Source organism: Zeugodacus cucurbitae, chromosome 4 (genome assembly GCF_028554725.1).
Source record: "Zeugodacus cucurbitae isolate PBARC_wt_2022May chromosome 4, idZeuCucr1.2, whole genome shotgun sequence".
NCBI lineage: Eukaryota > Metazoa > Arthropoda > Insecta > Diptera > Tephritidae > Zeugodacus > Zeugodacus cucurbitae.
The window spans coordinates 613,136-630,910 of NC_071669.1; positions in this window are offsets into that span (position 1 = coordinate 613,136).

Consider the following 17,775-nt stretch of genomic DNA (forward strand, 5'->3'; position numbering starts at 1 on the left):
AGTAAATATTTGCTAGTTCAATTACAGTAAACAAATACATATGTATTTATTTGAAATAAGCGCTTTTGCAAAAAAAGTACATAAATGTGCCGCAAAGTGAAACGATTCGGCGTGAGTGTAGCATATAAATATAACCACAGGAACGCTTATGCGTTGTGTAGTTCCATTGAAAAGAGAACTCGCAGCGATTATTAATTATCGGGGAAATTTAAAAGCTTCAAGAAAGCTTTCTGCTAAACTAATACTTTTACAGAGCAGCTTGCTGTTAACTTAAGCGTGCTGTTTGCAGTCGTGAGTGGGACGATTTGGCGGTTATGACACACATTAAATACAAAAATGGCATAACTCAAAGTTTTCGAAGCCAATATTTTACATAAAAAGTTCACATTAAGTGAAGAAGCAGTATTACTTTACTCAATTTAAGGATGACTGACTTGATTAGTTGCATATGTTGTTATAGTTTTTGTTTTTTTATTCTACCAAAATAGAAAATTAATAAAAGTTGCGGTAGAAAGCTCTTTGAAGGGGGAAACTCTCGGCATTTTTGTCTTTAATTGAAACACTCAGAAAATAAGAAATTGCTTGTGCAGCTTTAATAAATTGAGCACAAGTTGTATTTCATATCAAAGAATTACTTAGAAGTTAAATGTAATACAATTTAAATATTATTGGTTACTCTGCCAATGTTGGCGCAGGATAAAGAGAGCGCCACCCCAAGCCAACGAAACTCGCATGAAGAGTGTCCAAGCCCGCATGTCGTGCTCTATTCAAGCTTTCCCAACGGTGTTGTTGCCTATTGGAGATTTAAAATTCGCTGCAGCGCCACTGCATGAACTCAGTTGCGAGCGAACATTCGCGGATAAAGGATGTGTAAACCATTTGCGGAACGCGTCGCGTCGGTTTTCAACTAAGTGTTTGAGTGTATAATTGTTATGTGTGTATGTTGGGTATTGACTAGTACAATGTGTGAGTTCGAATCGGCTTGTATGTGAGCGCGGCGTGGAGGCGTGGGTGAGTTCACGTATCCCTGCAATTAAATTAGAGGCGGTAATCTGGTGGGACAGTGCAGGCAGCGTTCGTGTGTGTGTGTGTTGGACTTGAATTCATATTCGAAGTGTGCAAATTTGTGTATTTAATGAAGCAACAAAACGGCGTCGCGAGACTTCCGGAAAAACACGAGCTGTGTAAAATCAAAGAGTGCTGAGTGTAGTTGTTATTTGTATATAATTTATTGGTGTGCGACGCGCCACCGACTATATGTACTCGTACATGCGTATAAGTATGTAAATTGGCATACCAACACAGCGAAATAATTCTCACATGCGTGAAAGCAGCTCGCATACACTCGCACATACCGAAGACACTTAAAAGCACGCGTTTGTGTGCCGGCGCTTCCTTGCCGTGTTGAAGGAAGCGTGCTAAAAGTGGCGGAGTAGCGAAAAAATGCGCATGCGCTGTGCACGGCACGCTTGCTGTGATTATTTATGACAGAATAATAATAATAATAGGAAGCGAAGGAAAAAAACCAAAAATATTGTGAAAAATTAAATGCAAGAAGCGGAATGCTTTGTGTTAACCTAGTGTAAAGTTTTGCAATTGAAAATGTTTAATGCATTCTTTGCTTGCCTGAAGACACATAAGTAACAACGTGTGATTGGGATGTAAACAAAGAACACTTGCAGTGAAAGAAATGTAAGTATATTACGAAAATAAAAATAAAATCATTTTGCTTTCTTGCTTTTATTATTAACTACGTTTTTCACCTTTGCGCCATTAGTCGATGGTAAATAGTACCGCTTCAATGAATCTTTTCCCTCTCCTCTCAACGCCACTTCTCGTAGACAGGCTTTGAAGTATTGTTTTTTGTTCCTTAAGGCCATTTTTGTAGTCTGCCAGCCATCAGTCTACCACTATTGCTGGTTTTTAATCGTTGATTGCATTGTGCCGTTAGTGGGAGACGATTGCTGTGGATGGAGGGATGGTGGAGCGAAACTCTCCAAACAGTAAATGGAGAGCGACTTTTGTAGAGTGTTGTGCTTGGCACTCACGTTAGAGAAAAACCTATTCTTGAAAAACAATCGCCCTCTTTCGTTGCTTATTCGCAACTCCACCCCTCATCCAAATATCAGGTATTCGTTCGGACACGAGCACTACGTGGTTGTAGAGCTTTTCATTCAAAATTATGAAGATGTTGTTGTTGCATTTACACTTCGTAATTTAGCGTGAATCCTGCTGCAACTGCTACTAGAATTGTTGTTGTTTAGTATGAACATACATATGTACAACCACCCACAATCATAACTAAAGCTACGTCATGCGGCGGAAACCAAAACATTTCTGCATCTACGAGACTGATTTCTTCCTCCCTATTTTATATTTTTACTATTTCTACATATTATTTAAACTTTTTCTTCATTTTTGTTTTTGTTTCTGTCTCTTACTAATTTCACATATCCCTTCTTGTAATCCTAATGCTTTATCCTTATGTGTTAATAATTTACATGAAGAATGCACATATAAATTTCGAAAGCCGGCTAAAAAACGCATCATTCCTCTCTCTCTCTCTCTGTCTCTCTGGCCAACGCGTGTGTTTATGTTTTCTTCTCAACTTGCATTGTTTTTTTAGCTGGTAGTGGAGGCAGCGTCGTCGGAAAGGCAGGAAAGCTGGCAGGAAATGGTATGGCTGCAGCTGCAGCTGCGACTGACTGACTGCCATTGTCCTCGGCGCCGACATTGCGTTCGTTGACATTTTTCGCTTTTACGCCTCCAATTCCTTGCCATCCGTGCTTCAGCTTTGGCTTTGTTTCAGCTTGTGCTGCATTTTACGGGCGTGCGGAAAACGTGAAAGCGAGACGTGGTGCAATTTTCTAGGCAATAACCGGTTAGCGAATGCTTGGGGAGTGGGAACTGGTCTTGTTATTGTTGTTACGTGTTGTTGTTGGTTTTGCGCGAACATGTGACCAATGTTCGGTTGGCTTGTAAGCTTTATATCTATTCTACTTACTATTGCAGCTGCTCACATGCGGTTGTTGCTGTTGTTTTTGATTTTGCTCTTGCCCTTGAGCGGTGTTTAGGTATCAATTACTCAGACAATGAACGTTGATTGTTCCACATCGGCGATGAATGACACAATTTAAGCATTCTCGGTTCGTTTACATACACCTATGCACAAGAGTATGTGACATAGTGAGCGAAAACAATGCAAAAAGGCTTGAGGCTACTGAAAAGCAGACAAGCTCTGAGGTAGCAGAAATATTGCTGTGAAGCTGAGCAATGCCAAGAAATGTAGTAAAGATTTTTAAGGGCTGATAGTTTATTCCAACTATAACATTTTTCATATCAGAATACATTTTGTATAATTTATAAATGAAATTAAAGAGAAAAAGATGTGTGTTGCATACTTTCAGGCATCATAGCTGTAGGTCGCTGAGAGCGCTGCTCGATGAAGACTAATATATGAAGATACACGAACCAGGAGAAATCGGTTTAATTTGGCTATGTGGTTTTTGGTAAATGCTAATAATGAGAGGGATAGGCTGCCATGTTCAATAAAAAAGGACTAAGTCGAACTTATATCTGTTTAAGCGGTCTATTTTGACGAAAATGCGGCAATTCCTTTCAAAGACTCGGTTGTTTATATCTCGCAGTTCGCATTCAGGTTAAATTATCCAGCTCTAAAATAATCTGGTGTACAATTCTTCTGCGTTATGCATTCGGACATTTGCAGAACACTAAAAAACTCTGTGAGTGTAGAATGCCTAAATGCCGCATGGAATGTTAGCAGCGCAGTAAGCTATTCTTTATGCAGTTGTAAAATATTGTGGCCGGACGTGAAGCCTTTAAGACTTTAAATGCATAAAATGTATATATTCACAGTAAATATACACATGCATATGGCAGACCACTGCAATGCGGTGAGGCTGTAGCGCAAACTGGAAATAGAAATTTCAGAACAAATACTCAGCTCCACACACATCTGGGCATAACGATGTGTGTGAAAAAAAGCTTTAGAGACAATGCGACTGAAAAAGATTTTGGGACAAGAGTGCAATACAAATTAGACAAAAATAATGAAATTGTATGAAATGAAATAATGACTGCGGCACGAAGGAATTACAGCCGTTGGAAGGCAGTTACGACTACAAATGCTCATATGCACGTATGACTGGAAATCGTTAGCTATTACAGTGAGGCGACGTAGTGTACATCATTTGCGAAGTAATTGAAGTTAGTTGCTTTCGCTAAATTTGGTTAAAAGTGCGCTCCTTTCATGGAAAACAGCACACAACCAACTCACACATACATACACATACAAATAGGGCGTTTGGAAAAGCGAACGAATAAACTTAAGTTACAGGAGGTTAGGAAGGGATTACTTGCTTAAATAATCTATTTAGTTATTGTAAAAGTTAATGACACACATTTAAATATCTTCTTGAATATGCCACAAATACAACTTTTAATACATTTTGAATTCTAGCAAAATATTTAGATTTGCTCTTTGCTGAAATTTGTGCCGGTTAAAAATTCGATGTAGAAGATTGAGGTAAGCTGGCAGCAATATTTCTTTGGCGCATTTTTTATATTATTAAAATGATTCTTGGCATTGTCAGACTCATCATGAGGATATGAGTGCGCAATATGAAGATATTTTGCTGCCAGAAGAGTGTTAAATATACATATATACAAACACACTTTTAGTGAGAAATATGTTTTGCATACAAAATTTAATAAATTGCGCATGGAAATGCGAACTGAATGCAAATTCGAAATGAGAAAAAACAAGGCAGAGGGGAAGTGCTGATGTGGAGCGAATTTAAATTTTTAAGCCAGAAAAATAACAAAATTTAGGCGAGTTTTGTTCTGGACTATTCAAAGCATTGAGACATACTCACAGCAGTTAATCCATTGCGAGTAAACGTCGACGGGGATATGGTTCACCTGTCTTCGTGTAAATACTGTGCGGGCAAACAAATAATGCAACGTTGATTAATTATTGTCACACATTTTCGCACATTCATATATATTTACGTTTTAAGTGTGTATATTATTAAATGGCGGCATATAAGTTTCAAAGCTTATTGAGTTTTATGCGAGTGTTCATCATATGCAATATATACTTACTTAAAAGCTTCTGTTTTTTTTTGTACAATTATTTTGATTCATAGCACGAGGCAACACGGCATCGAATGTGTGACGCTTTTGTTCGCATGCTTAGGCGCCGTTACTCATACGCCGTGTTGTACGCAGTTGTCTGTTTGGCGTTAAAGCTCATGGCTATTCATATACATTTGTACAGTTAGCAGATACACATTTGCATGCGTGCTTCGTTTCATTTAATTTGACGTTTAGCGCCTATAGTTATGCAACAATAATTAGGCATTAAATGTTTCGCAGCTGAAAATGTATGAAATTTCCTCTCACTCACGCTCTAGCACAGGCAGGCAACACACACTCAACTGCATGCTTCTGCTGCAGAGCCCCACTTTTCATATCGCTTCCTCGCCCTTTTCTAATTCATTGTGTCAACAGGGTGCTAGAAGCTTAGCACGAAAAGCCCTCAAGCTGTGAGGTGTTTTGCAGCGGTGTGCTGGCAACTCGTTCGGAGGATGAAAGTGGGGCTTTCACACTCTTTGATCGATGTTTATTGTTGCTTGTAATGACATTTACATGAGTTTTGGATTATCGATAATTACCAGCGACGTGATTGATTACTTTCTCGCGGCTAAGTACCTGCGTTCCGGTGTGGGCTGCCGTCGGAGGTGAGAAAGTAATCGGGGTGATGACTCCGATTGCTTTGGGGGTGTGCGACGATTGTCCCACGCGCTCATGTTAATCGTCACAGTCACAAAGTCACGTCTCCGGTGTCAATTTGTTGGCGGAAATCGTTTCATGATGTTTTAGTAATAAGGTGAAATGACGGGGGTGGTGAACAGTATGGGTAGGAGTTCCATTATGTATATTAAATAGCTCTTAAGTGATTTCGATCAAATAAATCATCATAATAAGAGTGTCAACCAATTCCAGCTATCCTTTTGAAATGCTGAATATGAGATATTTCTAACCAGAATTGCAATTTCAATAAAAATCTTTGAAGTAAAGTTGATTTGACAAAAGAGCCAAAAGAATAAATTAATTTGAAAAAGTCAGCAACTTTGCTTCTACCAAAAGATTGCGCTTGTGGCGAAAGCGAGACAAGTCAGACACTAAAATTGTAGAAAGTTCAATTTGCGTTTTATTCGCAGACGAAGAAATGTTAACAGTTCATAAGAATTCCTTTTGAACGACTTAACCATTCAACTAGAACGTCTGTCTGGCCGGCTAGCACTCCCACGTACGTATATTTCGTCTGAAAGCCGAAAGAAATGAAAGCGAGCGAATGAGCAACGAGAATGAGTGTCACGGACGCTGAAGCAAGACACTTTCCACACTCAACGAACGACCTTCATACATTTTTCATCGCATACCCGTATTGACCGATTGAGTAAGATGTGATGGGCGCGCGCCCTCTTTTAAAGGTCTGAAAGTCGCTTTGAGTTGTGGAGACCTTCGGGCACAAGGTGACCAGCGCTCCATTGAAATGCCGTCGATTTGTATTTGCGCCTACTTAAAAGTCAACTAGCAGTGCTATCAGTAATAATTTTATTTGCATTGCCATGCACAGACGGACAGACGTACAGACACACAGTTGTATGACATGTGCTACAGTTCGTCACGTATACGCCGTGTGGGGTTCAGCTCACTTGCAGTGCTGCAACATACCAGTATATTTCGTTTATTTGTTTTTGTTATTACAGCTGTCATTGTATTATATTGTGACATGGAAATGGAATTATATGAAATGACAAACAATAAACCGATAATACACAATGTTGAGAAGTCAACGATGGCATGAGAGAGTGGAAGACAAGAATATGGATGATTGTGGCAATGTGTTCAACTGGCTGGGAATGGTCAATTTGCCGAATACGAAAGCAAAATAGACCAAAAAGCTCAACACAAGACAGACATGTCAGTCAAGCACACACTGGCTAAAATATCGATATTTCGTTTGCGCAAACATCCAGCTCCGGCAGCGTGTTTACGTACGCAAAATATGTGCGATAATACTGACAAGTGCCAAGTATTAGTACAAGGCATATGAATATACTCGATTCTAATATTCTTGGGCGTGGTAGTGTGGGGTTGGTAGCAAATGGCGACAATTTCAGATTCCCGTTGACAAGACAACACGACAGTGTGCTGAGGTGTTGGCTGTAGGTGCCGAAAAGTGGATAAAATAGCTATCCAGATATGCCAAAATAGTTAGCACTCGTTTGTGAAAGAAGCGAGTCTTTGATGTGTCGAGTTATCCCTTGTCAAGTGTCAAGACAGTGCTTTGGTGGCATTAACTGAAACATGTCGAAGTGTGTGGAAGGTCGACAACAATGAAATCTATACTACTATTATAAAGAGGACAGATTTGTATGTATGTTTGTAATGAATAAGTTCAGAAACTACTGTGCCGATTTCAAAAATTCTTTCACCATTCGAAAGCTACCTACACCTCTAGTAACATAGGCTATATTTATTGCTATAATCTAAACTTTCTGGAAATAATTCCCAGGTGAGGGTATCAAAAAGACTCCGTGATGGAGAATCTTAATCTGAAACTGAAAATCGTCACAATATTAGAAATATACAAGCGCACTTCACAATCCGAGAGAAAGACATGGGACACCAAAGACCACACTCAAAAATGTAAACAAAAATATCACGTGATCTTGAAATGACATCACGTGATAAGGGTAGGGTCATTGACCTCACTCAAAAATGTAAACAAAAATATCACGTGACCTTGAATTGACATCACGTGATCTGGGCTGGGTCAATTACCTGAAAACAAAAATATCACGTGATTTTGTAATGATATCACTTGATCTGGGCGGTGTCAGTGACCTGTAAACCAAAATATCACGTGATCTTGAGATGTCATCACGTGATCAGGGTGGGGTCATTGACCTCACTCAAAAATGTAAATAAAAATATCACGTGACCTTTAAATGACATCACGTGATCTGGGCGGGGTCATTGACCTGTAAACAGAAATATCACGTGATCTCGAAATGTCATCACGTTATCAGGTTGGGGTCATTGACCTCATGGGGTAACCGGATATGATGTTACCGGAACCGGAAATGGGGCATCCGGAAACGGATATGGGGTGGCTGAATATTGGTTACTGAAACTGGAAGTGGGGCATCCGGAAATGGAATGAGCCAACTGAAACAAGATATGGGATAACCGATGGAATCAGATATGGGAATGATGTGAGATAGATAGGTCGTAATCAAGATTTAGCTCATTAAATAAAATATAATTTCATGCTCGAATTTCCTTCATTTTACTTTTTTAAATGAACCCACACAAGAAACGGGAAGTACATACATAAGTATGGTAGCGTGTGTAAGAACTTATCACTTTTGAAATGTTTGTTTAAAGCCGTGCGATGCCGGAGCGGTCGGGTAGTATTATATATTTAAACAGAGTGGATAATACGAGTATATAAGGCGCTTGTAGGTGAAAACGATCGATTTTTGATCTTTTAGTTACGGATTTATTAGCTTGGATTAAAGTTTATCAAATATCAGTTTTACAACGCTGCGACCAAGACCTAATCTATTTTTACGTTTTAGTGAAACAAGTGATTTGTCAGTTCAATTTTTGTGTGTGAATTGTGCTACGATTATGGTTTGTGTTTATGAAACTTGTGAGTAGGAAACTAAATCGAACACTAAATTTCATACAATAATTAATAAAGTCTGAATATTGGTACTTTCATTCGATTTTATATATTTTAATGGAAATAAAAATTCTAAAACTCTAAAGGCAACCTTAATGAAATATGAAAGTATTAATTGTTTGTATGTATTTAGCAAGACATATATCCTGTTATGAATATATACTGACATAAGCATTATGTTTGTGAATTCAAATATTGTTGTGCAGTCAAGCTTAAGCTCTCATTGGTTGACACTGCATTGTTTGACTTGTTTGACCAAAAGTGTCAACAACACACACGCACACCCGCAAGCATTTTTATCACGTACTGCATCGTAGGAGCTCGGCATATCTCCGGTGAGCGAACATAAATGAATTATGACACAAATTGCAGTCATTGCCGATGAAAGGGCAACCGCAGTTACTCACACGCAAACACCAACACACAAACAGCAGGAGAGGCGGGAGTCAAATATTTGCTTGGCAAGCACACCCACCTAGGCACAGGAACACAACTACATCACGCATATCAACACACACACACACACACAGTACATTCAAGTATAGTTCTTCGCTCCGAGCTATCCTTCAAAAGTGATATATGCATGTACACAGATATCCAAGGAGATAGACGTTGTAATTTACATATACTCAAATGTTGTAATATTTTGTTTTTGTTGTTTTTGCTCATGCTGGTGTCTTTATTATTATTGCAGCAGTTTGTGTCGACGCAGCTGATGTTTACTGTCACTGCAACAAATTCGATAAATCCAATGTTGCATGTTCAGCTTTGTATACATGTGCCGCTGACTGTGTGTTGTTGTCCGTTTGTTGCTAGTGATATTTTTAGTATAATTTTTAAATGTCAGCAGTTAACAGCAAATGAAATAAATGCAATAAGTGCAAACTTGCAACACAAATCACAGCAACAGCAGACAGCTACAAACATGTCAGTCAAAAAGTCAGCGCCCAAAGAGCACTGCTAGGCAAGACACAAACACAGACTGACAGACTGACATAACGGTGAATGGAAGGCCACTCAAGGGTGCTGCACGCAGTTGACTGGGCCTAGCAAGGTTTGGGGGGCCGCGATACAGTCAGAGAACCATTTGCAACAATCCGACAAAAGTCGACAGCTCAGCGCCACGAACAAGTGAGCTGGCAAAAAATTTGCCCAAATAGAAGTTAGCTGCAATGCAAATCATTTGTCTCGCCAGTATCATCAATTTTTCCGCAATTGCAGCTAGTTTTTCACTGAAGTTGTTGCGAAACACAGTCGCTATCTAGCGCTAAAACTAGATTTTTATACACTTTTTTCCGTACAAATTCCGCATTCTGTGCGGCCTCTTTTTGCACGATCGGAGAGGGTGTTAAACACGATGGAAATACGGAGAAGTACTTGCGGAGTGTTTGGGGGTACCCAATTCGGCTTTTAATAACTGTTGAAGCTACAATAAAGCTTCAAAATCTTTCGAAACAAAAGAAGAGAGTTGAACTTGCCTCAAATCAAGCTTATTGCTTTCAAAATGTGCTATAGTTATTTAGTATACATGGTTAAATACTCTAAATAGTGCAATGCTCAGATTTCTCACATAATTTCATGGAATTTTAATAGAATAAGAAGAGAATCCCAAGAATTTAAATGAAATCTATTATTGTGGAATGCGATTTGTGTGAGTGTATCGTTATAGTAATCACATCATTTAAATCCCGAAATTCTACACTACACATCGAGTATAGAATGACACTGAGCTGCAAAGCATTCCCACTAAATGCAGACAAACAATATTCGAATCAAAGAAATTTGTATTTATTTGCATGTTGTCAGTTGCTGACTGAAGTGAAAATCCAACCAAATTCAAATATTAAAGCCAAAGAATTAAAGTCGAGTGCAAATATAATAAATTTTATATTTTATTTGAATTTTGTGGCCATGCAGCGTTTGTATGTATGCTTGTATCGTATATTCTGATTAATACAAAGAGAGATGGATAGATTACGTAGTTATATATACATATAATTGTTATATTCCATAAACAATGCAAATATGGAAATCAGCATGTTTATGAAGTTTTTATGCATTTGTTATGGTGTGTGTGCGTTGTTGTTGCTTGTGCGAAATATGCATGATTTTAATGCCGCAAAGCATGTTTGATATTCGCAGCACTTTTTGTTGTTGTTGATGCTATTTAAATTTTCAATATGCCATCAAATCCGACAGTAATCCTCGCACTTCGAATGCAACGCAACAGAAAAAAGAAAAATCAAAAACAAAGTAAAAAAAAAACAGTTTATTGTATTTTATAAAAACTTGGGCTAATAAAGCAAGTGAAACTGAAGCGCAAACGCTTTTTTGTGTATAAATAAAAATATTAACGAAAAAACTTGTTTCCAAATCCCGAGCTTAAAAGTTTGAAGAAGCATCAACGCGCAAGCTGCAACACCAGTTCAGTTAAAGCTGTTTTTTTAGATAGAACCTCAAAAAAATTAAATGGGAAACCAAGCTCTCATATTTTGTATATATTTTTGGTATCAAAGGACTCTTCTTTTGTATCGTAAGAAACTCAGAGCAAGGATAATTAAAACAGATTAGTCAAAGTAATCAATACAAATACTGGTAAATAGAATTATTAATGCTTGGCATCTTGTATTCGCTTAGTATAAGGCCGTGAATTGGCATTGGACCCACAAATACCAAAGTTGCATCTAAAAAATTCCGTAATTTCGTTGTACTTGCTTGCCGCGTTTGCATTGCTGTGGCAGCCCTCTATTTGGGCTATTTGCCATTCCTTCCGCAAAACTCATACAAATATGGCAAATTTGAGCAACATCTCACATGCCGTTACATCCATCCTTGCAACTTTGCCGGTGTATTCCACTCGATTTCCAGCTGAATATTGCTACATGCCACGGCACGGCACTTGTTTACCTGCGGCATGCCACCGACTGCAAGCCGAAACTCGTTGCGTCCGCGAGCTAAATGAAATGGATTCGTTGAAGTCGTTGGCTTGCTAGCTCGAATGGCGGCGGAAGCTCAGCAATGGCTCCCGTGTGCGGCACTTGAGCGCATACACACACACAAATACTCGTACATAACACATGCTCGTCGCCGTTGTTATTATTTCGTTGGCTCTAGACCATCGCGCCTTCGCCAAGAGTGTGCGACTCCGGTGTGCTTCGGCGCGGCAGCCCGACTGGCATTCATGCTAGGTAGACAGGAAGGAAGCGGAAGCGTCTTCGGCACGACACATGAGAGCTCTATACGGGCACTGGCGTTGGTGATGGTGCTAGATGGAGAGGGCGACGGTGCTACAACCACATGAGCGGTTGAAGGTTGAAGAGGAAATGCTTTCGCATATTATGCGCTGCCATCAAAAAGTCATAAAATCATAATTTGTTTCCGGCTTTTATTTCAAATTTATTTTACAAAATTGTTATGGCTGCCAATGCCACTTACGATATACTCCTGCCCACACACATATACACACACCTTCACAAACCCCGTAGTATCCATATAAATATATGTATGTATGTATATCTCTGTGTCTGTGGTTGATTTGGTTGTTGCTGTTGGTTTATGTGTGTACTGTTGTTTACATTTTATTTTGTTAGTGCTTTTATGAATTTATAACGGTTGAATGCCATGTGAACATTTCATGGCGGATCTACCTACCGTTATGTATGTGAATAACCGTTACCGTTATTTGCTTATAATGATGCTCGTTTTTCATTTTGTTCATCGATATAGCGAGTCCTCTGGCGCTCTTTTAGGCACTGCCGGAGATCCGCAAGCAGAAAGCCCATTGAAGCTTGAATATGAAGAAAGAACTAGAACAAATTTTGAAATGAACTATGAAGTATGACTTTGATACTATATTATACCGCTATACTTGAGAGTGAAATAGTTGCGTAATTCGGTTGTTGGAACAAATTCTGTGAAACCTTTGGTCCAGATCAGTGGCATTTCGAACTAGACATTGAAGCAGCGTTATATGACTAGAGATTTTTTCATGACGATGTATGGTTTATTGTTGTCCAACAAGCACTTTCTTAATTCCTTTTTCTTCCATATCATCATATCATAACCCCTTTTGATAACGACAGGTGAGATAAATATACAAATTTTGACAAATGGTTCATATAACAGGACTCACTTCTAATACAGCTACAGAGTTGAAATTCGGTTGGTTATATAAATGGTCTATATGTAACCTCAGTTTTAATATATTTCGAAGAATCTTGTACAAGGGTTTCTTCCACTTTATGCTTTGTTACTTAACGGTAGTTGGTTGTAACTGTAAATTATACTACGAGTAAAATTATCTTAAAAGTGAGTAAAAATTTACCGCAAATATATGAATGAACCGCAAATCACACACACAAATATGCTTGCCAACGGCGTATACAAAAAGCTTTCAGTAATCAACGCGCTCAGAGTTAAAGAAAAATACAAGTCTAATGGAAACCAACACACTCTGGCTACGACATGTATGTGTGTGTGTGACTCTGCTCGTAAAACGGTAAATGGGTTAGAGCTCAGACATACATATGTATATGTATGTATAAGGATATCTGTTCGAAGAAGCGTAGATGAGGTTTTTTATTATTATTCTTGCTGCCTCTTCAGCAATTTGTGCAACTTGTTAGTGCAGTGCAGGAAGCGAACTAAACGCATGTGTGCGTGTGTGTGTAACACTGAGGGTGTGAGAAATCACACACATGAGTATGCGTGTGTTTGCCTGCAATTACGTGCATGTCTCAAGCATTTCTACACCCACGCAAACATACGAGTAACCTGCCACACTCCGGCTATGGCTGCTGCTCCCCTGCTCCCGCTGGTGCTACTGTGCCTCAGTTGTTGTTGCTTTAGTTCCTAGACTTTTCTTGTGTTTATTTTATATTTTATTTTGTATTTTTCTTCCTTATTTTTAATGCCGCTTTCTGTTTGCAGTCGCAATTTGCAATTTACGCACTCAGACTCTCAAGCTAACGGCAGTCTACATATGCTTCTTCTATGTTGCCAGTGCAGCATTGCAATAATTATAAAAGTTGCACAAACGCATGAGTGTTGAATATAAAGTGGCAGCTGCAATAACTACGATAACTCCGGAAAAAATAACAACAACAATAAATGGTAGAGCTAACAAGTGAAGTCCACATTACTGCTGACGAATTCTGCGCAAATGATAAGTGAGTTTTTGGAATTTTCTTGAGTTGCCAGACGATGTGGAATGAAGGGAATTTAGAACTTCTTCACATGGCAAAAACGCCTGCCTCTTAACTAGTCTGTTGATAAATATCTAACCGGGTTCTTTTGTGGTATTCGGCAGAGTACCCGATTATTATCCAACAAAATATATTAGATGACCCCCATAATCCTAGACAGAATTTGGCATTATTTTCTGTTTCTCTAAAAATCGGTTGCTTGCCCTCCTACCACATTCATATTATATATTCGTTCGTTATATTTCTTTATTTCTGGGAATTAAATTGCTTGGGTTCCTGAAAACGAAATTAAGGCTCCAAGTGTTGTAATAAAAATAACAATAACAATCCGTCCCTGTAAATAGACAATATTCCAACATCACACATATATTACTTTGGCTACATTACAGTATTTCCCTGCCACCTCTCTTCTAGCCACATGTTACTTCCACATAGCAGCTGAATTTGATGTGTCAGCGGTATTATAACTGTAATAAATGTCTGCTAAGCACTAAATGGCAACTAGAAAATACAAGTTGACAAAATTCTGTTACTTCCGAGACGAGCAGTGTTGACGCGGCAGAAAATATGCGAATTCTTGTGAAAAGGTGGTGGTGGTGGTGTTTGCAAGCGGTAGGTGGGTGGTTGAAAGGCAAGCGTCTCACATGAGCATTTCGCTCGCATTCATTTGCATATTGCAATATTTTCGCTTGCAACCTGTCAGCCACACAGACCGACTTACCAACCAACTAACTGACTGACTGTCTGTTCAAAGCACTCCAGCGCAGTGCCACATGCGTTGTCACACGTACTCGTATGGTGTTTGTGAATATGTTTATGTTTACGTTTGTGTGTTGTTGTTGTTGTTGTGCTTGTTATAAGTATGCAAGTGTTTTCCTTCATTTGCGGCATTTATTGTCATAATCAGGCATTCCGCAAATGCAACGCTTGATTGTGGCATCCTTGCTGTAGAATTGAAGTCTTCTTAATTTTTGTTTCGTTGCTTTTCTAGTCATTCTGTCATGCGAACGTGTGAGTGTGTGTGCCCTTTGCCGCACTTGAACAGCAGCTGAGTGGAACATGACATTCGTAATTGCACAAGACTTTCAGTATTTCATGCGTCGTGTTTTTGTGTCATAATTATTATTACTGTTGTCTACTGCATGTTTTTCAACGCCCCGGTATGGGCATGAACACACTGCCAGACACATCAAGTGAACAGATCTTCATCTGTGTGTTTGTTCTCATTTTTAATTAAGCATTTGTTATGTTGTTTTTGTATGTACATGATCTGTATGCAAGAAGAATACACGTTTGAAAGCTGCTTTATGAATATCTCATGATTTGAAGGTGTTCAGAATCACACCATTACAGACTGAATCAGCCGAAAGCCATAGACAGGAGTGTGGAGTGAAACCAAAAATCGATAAAAATATAAAAGAACAATATGGAGGTGATAATTTTGAATAAGTAAAACATTTTTCTGAACTCTTCTTATATATTTTTTTGGAAGATGGAATTATTGAAGTAAAATTTCGGTTCGAAATGATTAGCAGATATTCATAGTACTCATAATAAAAAGAGTTTAATAAGGTTAAAATAAGATAATTTTTTTATTTTATTTTAAGAGTAATATTGCAGTTAATCGAACTTGTGCGTGTGAGTCTGTGGCATTGACAATTACCAACAACATACAAAGTCGCAAATTGTTGTCACTGCAAGTTGCCGGGGCAAGCATCGCTGGCAAAAGACAAACAGCCGCCGGCGAAAGAGCAGTGGCCGCGAAGACATCGCTAAAGTATAGATATGAGTGTGTGCGCTGGTATTCTGACTAGTGTCTGCCACGGTTGTCTGCGTTTCTACCATTATATTGAGGCACAATACACATGCTAACATATATTTTAGCTTTTGTTTCTTTGTTTCAAATCGTGCTGTCAGTCAGTTTGCTTTGTGTGCGTTCGCTTGAGCGCCTAAAAGCATTTAACTAGACATACAGTTTTTTCTCAAACTGTCTCGTGCATACATACATATCAAATACCGTTACATTAGTGTATACGCGACATGTAAATTTGTAGTTTTCTGCCAATAGTGCGGCGCTTTGGCTTTCAGCTACTCCCTCGTCGGCTTTCGACTCACCTTAATTCAAATGAGACTGTGTAACGGCTTTCGTAGCTGCAGGGGTGAGCTCTGCAAGTCTATATAAATTTATAACGGTGAATGTGGTGGCATGAGTGAATTAGTCTCGCTTTGATTTGATCATTTCGTATAAGATATGTTGTTGTGTATTTGTGGCAAACCAAAATGGGGGAAATTGACTTGTTTTTTGAGGGGAAACATTTAAAAAATTGATATTTCTTTTTAAAAACCTGAATTAATATGAATAGTGCTGTTAATTTAATGTTGAATCTTTAAAGCTTGGTTGATTGCCATTAACAGAAGCTTGGGTTTGTAGAGTTCTAAACCAAGATACAAGAAGGCGCATGGTACCTTCCTCCGTCTTGAAAACTATATAGTGCAATGTTATCAATGGTGCTAAATTTGCAATTTGTAATGTTGCGAAGACTTTTTCACAATGAAAGTCATTAATCCAATGTTGTTTATAAACTTTGGTCTCTGCTTATTTCTTGCAAATGCACTATTTCAATTTCCTGTATTTGTACTGCAGACTGTTGTTGCATTTTGCTATTTTTGTTGTTAGTTTTTGCAAACTGCTGAGAATTGTTGTGCAGTTACCATTTAATTTTGTTTGCCAGACTTTTCTTCCACTTCACAACGCATTCATTCGTTGCTTTTCTTCTCGGGCTTTCCACGCTGTTGCACTTTTTAAGTTTGTAAACATGGCTGGACAAGAACTCGACTCTACTCTCCTCTCTTTTGTTTCCTAATACTTGCGAACTGAAGTGCACAACCGCACAACCGCTACTTTGCGTTTACAAGCGTTTTGCTCTTCCAACACATACAAAACATACGCGCGTATATATCGTATATATACATACGAATCGAGAAATTTAATGTAATTTTATGGGATTTTGAATTAACTTATTATTGTAGGTGTGAATATATATTTCGAAAGTTTAACATGAAATAAATATGTATGGCCGATGGATAGATTACTTAACACAAAATCTTGAAGATAGTTTACGGCAATTGTTGCGAATAATGTCTTGAAAGTCTAAGCATAACTTAAATTCAATAAAACTTATTGTGCTTTAATATTTTATTAAGAGCTAAGTCGAAACTCTTTATCATAGAAATTTATTTTTTTAATATATATATTAGAACTTCTCTAACTCGAATCACCATAATCCACAAAAAGACTTCGAGTTAGAGAGACTTCGAGTTATAACATTTTCATTAAAACATATAAATTTTTAAAAAGGCTGTAAAATAAAGATTTAAAGACAGATTTATTTATTTACTTTGCTATTGTTTGGCTCTTGACGTCTATATCCCATGCCTCTGTTAGATGATTTATGCAATCTATAACTGCAATATTATATTTTTTTTTCGCTTCCGTAGGATACAGAGGAACTCTTTTAAAATTCTGATCAAAAAGTTCGATTTATGGAATGAAATTTGTATGAAAGTTGCTTTCTATTGCTACCTCAACAGTTCGAGTTATGGAGATCTTCGAGTTATAGAAGTTCGAGTTATGGAAGTTCCACTGTATTATCGAATCTTCCATAAACATGTTCCTACTAATATTTAAAGACTTTTTTGCTACTATGCTTATGTATAATATAGTCTAGAAAAAATTAGCTTCCATTCAATGAGACTAGCTTTGCTCTTCAACTTCCTTTCAAACAATGT